Source organism: Sinocyclocheilus rhinocerous, unplaced genomic scaffold, assembly GCF_001515625.1.
Source record: "Sinocyclocheilus rhinocerous isolate Xijiao unplaced genomic scaffold, SAMN03320098_v1.1 scaffold942, whole genome shotgun sequence".
Classification (NCBI taxonomy): domain Eukaryota; kingdom Metazoa; phylum Chordata; class Actinopteri; order Cypriniformes; family Cyprinidae; genus Sinocyclocheilus; species Sinocyclocheilus rhinocerous.
Window position 1 is genome coordinate 1,790,312 of NW_015627890.1, and position 6,066 is coordinate 1,796,377.

Sequence of the window (6,066 nt, forward strand, 5' to 3'; positions counted from 1 at the left end):
CCAAGATGTAGATGAGTTTGTTTCTTCATGGGAACAAATTTGGAGAAATTTAGCATTACCTCACTTGCTTACCAATAGACCCTCTGCAGTGAATGGGTGCCGTCAGAATGAGAATAATCAGAATAATCCACAAGTAATCCACACAACTCCAGTCCAACAATTAACATCTTATGAATCAAAAAGCTGCATGTTTGCAAGAAACATATCCATCATTAAGGCATTTTTAACTTCAAACTGTTGCTTCTGGTTGAAATACAAGCCTTATATCCATAATATTGCTTTCTCCAGTGAAAAAGTCATCTCATCTGAATCGAGAGAGAAATATTCACACATTGTTTACAAGTGAAAACAGTCCAAAGCAGTTCTAAACAAATATGTGTGTGGATTTTGATGTGAGAGGACAACAGGAGATGGACTTTTTCACTGGAGGAAGCATTATTATGTTTTATGGACTAGTATTTTAGCCGGAAGCAATGTTTTGAAGTTAAAAATGTCTTAATGATGGATTTGTTCCTTACAAACACACAGCCTTTCGCTTCACAAGGCAATACTTGATGGACTGGAGTGGTGTGGATTACTTGTGGATTATTGTAATGTTTTTATCATCTGTTTGGACTCTCATTCTGATGGCACCCATTCATTGCAGAGGAACCATTGGTGAGCAAGTGATGTAATGGTCAATTTCTCCATATCTGAGGAAGAAACAAACTCATCTACATCTTGGGTGTTCTGAGGGTGAGTAAATGTTAACAAATTTTCATTTTTGAATGAACTATTTCTTTACTACAGCTCAAATCTATAGCTGGACAGACATATGCTCATTTGTGAAAGACGAGGTGGTGAATATTCCTGGAAATGTTCTGATCGCATTATCAAGTGCTCTTATGCTATAATGCATCAGAGAGGTTGGTGTGAATGCTGGAAAGAGGTTGATGTGTACTGTATTGTAGCAGGCAGTTAACTTGCTTTGGCTCTCGGAGCTATTAGAATGCACCTCAGAATGGTACAGACACAGCTGAGTGTATCGATCCAAGCCGGCAGAGCCTGCCACCGCTCGATAGAAATATCTATGCAAGCACTTGATCGTGGCTCTGTGTGTGTGTGTGTGTGTGTGTGCGTTCTTTCCTGTGATGTAAGTGCTTATGGTGGTGGGGGGTGGGTGGAAATACTTGCATCTGTGCATATGGAAACGTTGAGCTGGGGTGTGTGCGATTTATTCCACCATTTTATATTTAGGATGTATTCCTGAGTGGGTTAATGATTGCAGTTTTGCATAAGCAAGGTCACTTACATCATCTGTCACTGGGTGATGAAACCCACATCAATCAATGAGGCATTTACTGATTTTATACCAGAAAACCCTTTCATACCTGATTAATGCAAATCAGAGCATTGTTTGTTTACATTTGCGTGTGACAGCAGCACGTCATCGACGCATTATTAATGACATTTACTCCTCAATCTGGCACTGTTGACTTCATCTAGACTGTTAACATGCAGCCGATGCACAAAGACGAAGTGTTGTGTGCATGTGTGTTTTGTATGCACTTGTGTTTTTACATGTTTTGAGCACATACATTTGGTATTATTTACAGAAACAACTTACAATGGCAGTTTATGTTGGTGGATGGACCTTTTTTTTTGTTTTTTGTTTTTTGTACAGAAGGGTGATTCCCATGAAAACATGCCCATATTTCAACCTAAAATCAAAATAAACAGTAGCATAAGATTATTTTATTTCATATTGTGTTACTGTATAATGTAAACTTTATATATATATATAGTCATGGTATTATGTATACATTATTATATATAACAAAAATAAAAACAGGCTTTTTTTCTTATTTTGGGGTGAAAAATGACAACAAAAACAGGATTGGATTTGTCAGATTCATCCCGAGGGGGACATGTGTGTGTGTGTGTGTGTGTTGCAGTTCAGTAAGTGACTGGATCATAAATCCTAAAATGGCTAATATTAAGGAGCTGCTTAGAAGAGCTGCTTAATTAAATATTTTTGGTTTAAATTATGATGATGTAATCAGTTCTGGTTCAGCCTAAGCCAGTCAGGCCTTATTGATATTGCGTTCTGTGTTCGCTTGATTTAGTGCAACCAGTTCAGCTCTGAAAACCAGCAGGTTAATTAACAGAGAAACACTCATATTTCATATTTTTCATATTTACTCTTATTATTGCCTTCATAAAAGCTCTTCCAGAGGAAAATGTTATTGCTCTTTCAAATCTCAGCAGACGTACTGGAGATGTCAGTCATTTTTTATTTCAAGGGGTATTTCTCAGAATATCAGAGGAGCAGGTGACTTGAGCGAAAATCTCCATTTGCTCTACATTTAATCTCACTGATGTATAGGACAGAAGAGATATTAAAGTAATATTCTAATTTCTGCTTTTTCTTTCCCACAGGTTGATCTGAAATTACTTATAATGTGTAAATGGCTTCTCTTTTGTGAATAACAGGCTTCTCCAGCTGCCACTACCGTAACGTCAAAACTGTTTTTTTTTCTTTCAGATCAGACATGTTTGAGTTCCACTACACTGAGCCAACCCAGTGTCCTCTCTTTTACATTGTAACCCAGCACTGAAGCAGACTATGTAAACAAGCAGCTGAATAGTTGTTTTCTGTTTTCAAACTCTAAAACATTCTTGTCCATTTTCAGCATGAACTTCATCCATGTGAAGTGTACAAACAACAGCATTCTGTAAATGGATGTTGTGCACTTACAGTCAAGAGTGTCTCCAGAGCTCTCTGGTTCTGAAGCACTTGCAGGAAAGATCTGTTATTGCAGATTATCAGTCAGACTGAACATGGCTCTTTATACTGAGAGCTTTAGATGTTCTTTCTCATAATGCGAAAACAATGATCTCTAAACTAAAGTAAATGTTTCTGCTGCCGCTTTGGAGTTTAGGTCATACTTTTCAATACGAGAACACTTGAGTTTTATTTGTTTAAGTATATAAAATCAGGATATGATGTTGTTGTGTATTTAATGAATGATTCAATGTGATTTTTGAGCACATAAGTTTTACAGTGTCCCCGAAAAGTATTCGAAACTTAAATTGTATGAATGTCATTGCAGTAGATAATAAAATATTTTTTTTCTCCATAATTAATCATCTAATACAATGAAATGCATGCATTAAGACTGGCCTGAGTGTCCAAACACTTTTTGGGACTGCTTTGTATTAGAACATTTTGAATTGCACAGTAATTGTATGTATTTATCCTATTCCTGTGGCAGAAATGTGCAAATAGTCTGAATGGCCGATTTCCTTTGACAGCGGCACAGATTTTTTTTTTTTCGTTTTATTCACAGTATGTTGTTTTCACAGCACAGTGTGTGTAAATGGGAGCAGAGATCAGGCGTGAGACTGCAGCTGTCTGTCAGGTTGTGTCATGTGTGACTGAATTTGCCCCCCATCCATTCGAATCGGGCCAGTGACTCATTTCTGCAATAACTCACAATGATGACCTTTCATAAATGGCAAAAATATATCTCGGTAGTAATGCTTTGATGGAGTGTTTAAAGGAGTGGTCACTGACAAGTATTGTAGTAGGTGCATTGTCCTCTCCTCACGAATAGTAATTGTGTGCATTTTTGGCACAGTGATATTATTTTAATGGAAATTAAGCACATTTTGCTTCCAAATTCTTTTGATTGTATTTCAATCTCATTCTCATTACTTTAAAGTGGAATTTATTTATTTATTTATTGTTTTTTTTTTTTATTTATAAACTTTTACAATTCCGCAGGAAATGTGCTTAAATATAAAAATGATGTTAAAATGCAGAACATTTTAATGCTCCTAAACGTATATAATCATATAGAATTATTCAGAGTTTGCAAAGCCCTGCCCTACACAGAAAAAAAATATATATATTTTTTTATAAGGTTTTTCACTGAACTTAAGTTACTATAGAGAACCTTTATTTTAAACACATTTGCTAGATATAAACTCTTTCTCACAAAAGTTTACATCTCACTATTCTGACTTACACCTGGCAATTGTTTTTTTTGCCATTTTGGCATTTAATGCTATTAAAAAAAGTTTTTTTATTTTTTTCCACAATTGCAAGTATATATCTCACGATTCAGATTTGTTTCTCAGTTGTGCGAGTATATGCATCAATTTTGCATTTATATCTTGAAATTCTAAGTTTATATCTTAAAAAAATGTCACAATTGTGATATATAAACTCAGAATTGAGAGAAAGAAATAAGAAATGTGAGATATAAACTCAGAATTTTGACTTTCTTTCTTGCAATTTTGAGTTCATGTCTCTTTTTTTCTTTTCAGAATTGCGAGATCATTTTTTTTTGTCCCATAGCAGAAACAAGCATCCATATACTGGCAGCCTGGCCTGTGTTGTTCATGGTTAAGTTAATGAATGTCAGCGTTGGATTTTAAAGACATTTTTGTTTGCAATCTTGTGTTAGGTCTTTACTTGATGTCCAAAATGTGTCCTGAACCAAAACAAGTTGAGTAGCCCAGATCCAGCTCACTTCCTCTGGCTCTCTGGCTGTATCTGTCTGAGGGCTGATGGGATCAGTGTGTGGACAGTGAGTGCATCTGTCTGGGGTGATTAATGACTCCAGGCCTTCCCTTCTGACAGCCTTCCTCTGCCATTTCTCTCCATCTCCTTCTCTCTCTTTATCCTGACAGCAGGACTTTCTGAGCATGCCTGGACACAGCGCACCACCATTCCCGATGCAGCCTGTGGTCGCGAGGTCAGCTAGGCACCCACCGTTCCTGCCGGACTCGGCCTGCCTGATCAGCCTCTGTCGGCTCCAACCGCTCCTGTGTGTGTGCGAGGTGTGTGTTTGTGTGTTTCACTCACCATCTGCTTTTCTCTTCCTCTGGTTTTCCTCACGTGCCTTTCATTTCAGGAGAAACCATATATGTATATTTTTTTCACAGCATTTTTCAAGTGGGATCCCTTTGTTATATGTGTTTACGCTATTCTGTGTCAGCACAAGTTGTGTTAGTTTTTTTTTTTTTTACTCTTGAGGACACAGCTGAAATCTCTTCTGTGTGTGTGTGTGTGTGTGTGTGTGTGTGCGCGCACATTTTTGTGACATATGAGGACACAAATTTGTATAATGACATGGGTATGACATAGGTATTACAAGGAGAAGGTGACTTATGAGGACATTACCCCATGTCCCCATTTTTCAAAACGCTTATAAATCATACAGAGTGAGTTTTTTTGAGAATGTAAAAATGCACAACGTTTCCTGTAAGGGGTAGGTTTATTGTACTAACATACAGTTTGTACAATATTAAAACCATTACGCCTATGGAATGTCCCCACAATTCACAAAAACAAACCTGAGTGTGTGTGTGTGTGTGTGTGTGTGTGTGTGTGTCTCAGCACACCTCCATGTAGTGCCAGTTACTTTAAGACTGCATGGGAAGCAATTATTTATTTATTTGACATGGACAATTATCTATGTAAAAATAATGTATTTATACTCATTGCAAATATATTGCAAATATTCTATAAAATATATTAGCTTTATTTTAACATATATTAATTATAATATGTATTATGTTCACCTTCCTGTAGCACATGGTGTAACGAAGGAGGCGTAACGACAAAGTGGGGATCCAAATGCAACGCTTTAATAAGAGCGTAGTCAAACAGGCGTGGTCAACAACAGCAAACATCGGAGCAGAGAGCTAGGGCGAAGCCGGCGGAGCAGGGAGCCAGGGTGGAGCTGTAAGCCAAGGCAGAACCAGTGGAACAGAGAGCCAGGGCAGAGCAGAGTGCCAGGGCATTGCAGTGAGCCCGGGCGTAGCCGACAGAGCAGGGAGCCAGGGCAGAGCTGAAGACCACCAGAGCAGAGCTAAGGACCACCATGGCCTAAGAGTTTAGAAACGGCCTTCTTAGCCGTAACCGGACAGGCAGAGAATTCACAGACGACCTCCATAACCATGACAGGACAGACAGAAAGTTCACAGACGGCCTCCATAGCCGTGATAGGATAGACTGAGAGTTTACAGACGATCTTCTTGGTTATGACAGGGCAAACAGAGAGTTCGGGAGAGGCC

At 38.1% G+C, this 6,066-nt stretch overlaps 1 long non-coding RNA gene across 1 annotated transcript in view; it reads left to right on the forward strand.

Moving 5' to 3' along the window:
• LOC107735300 (uncharacterized) overlaps positions 1-2,759 on the forward strand; it is a 25,263-nt gene extending 22,504 nt beyond the window's left edge. Inside the window, exon 3 of the long non-coding RNA XR_001639363.1 lies at positions 2,747-2,759. This is a non-coding gene — a long non-coding RNA (uncharacterized LOC107735300). The remainder of the gene's footprint in view (positions 1-2,746) is intronic.
• The last annotated feature ends 3,307 nt before the right edge of the window (positions 2,760-6,066 follow it).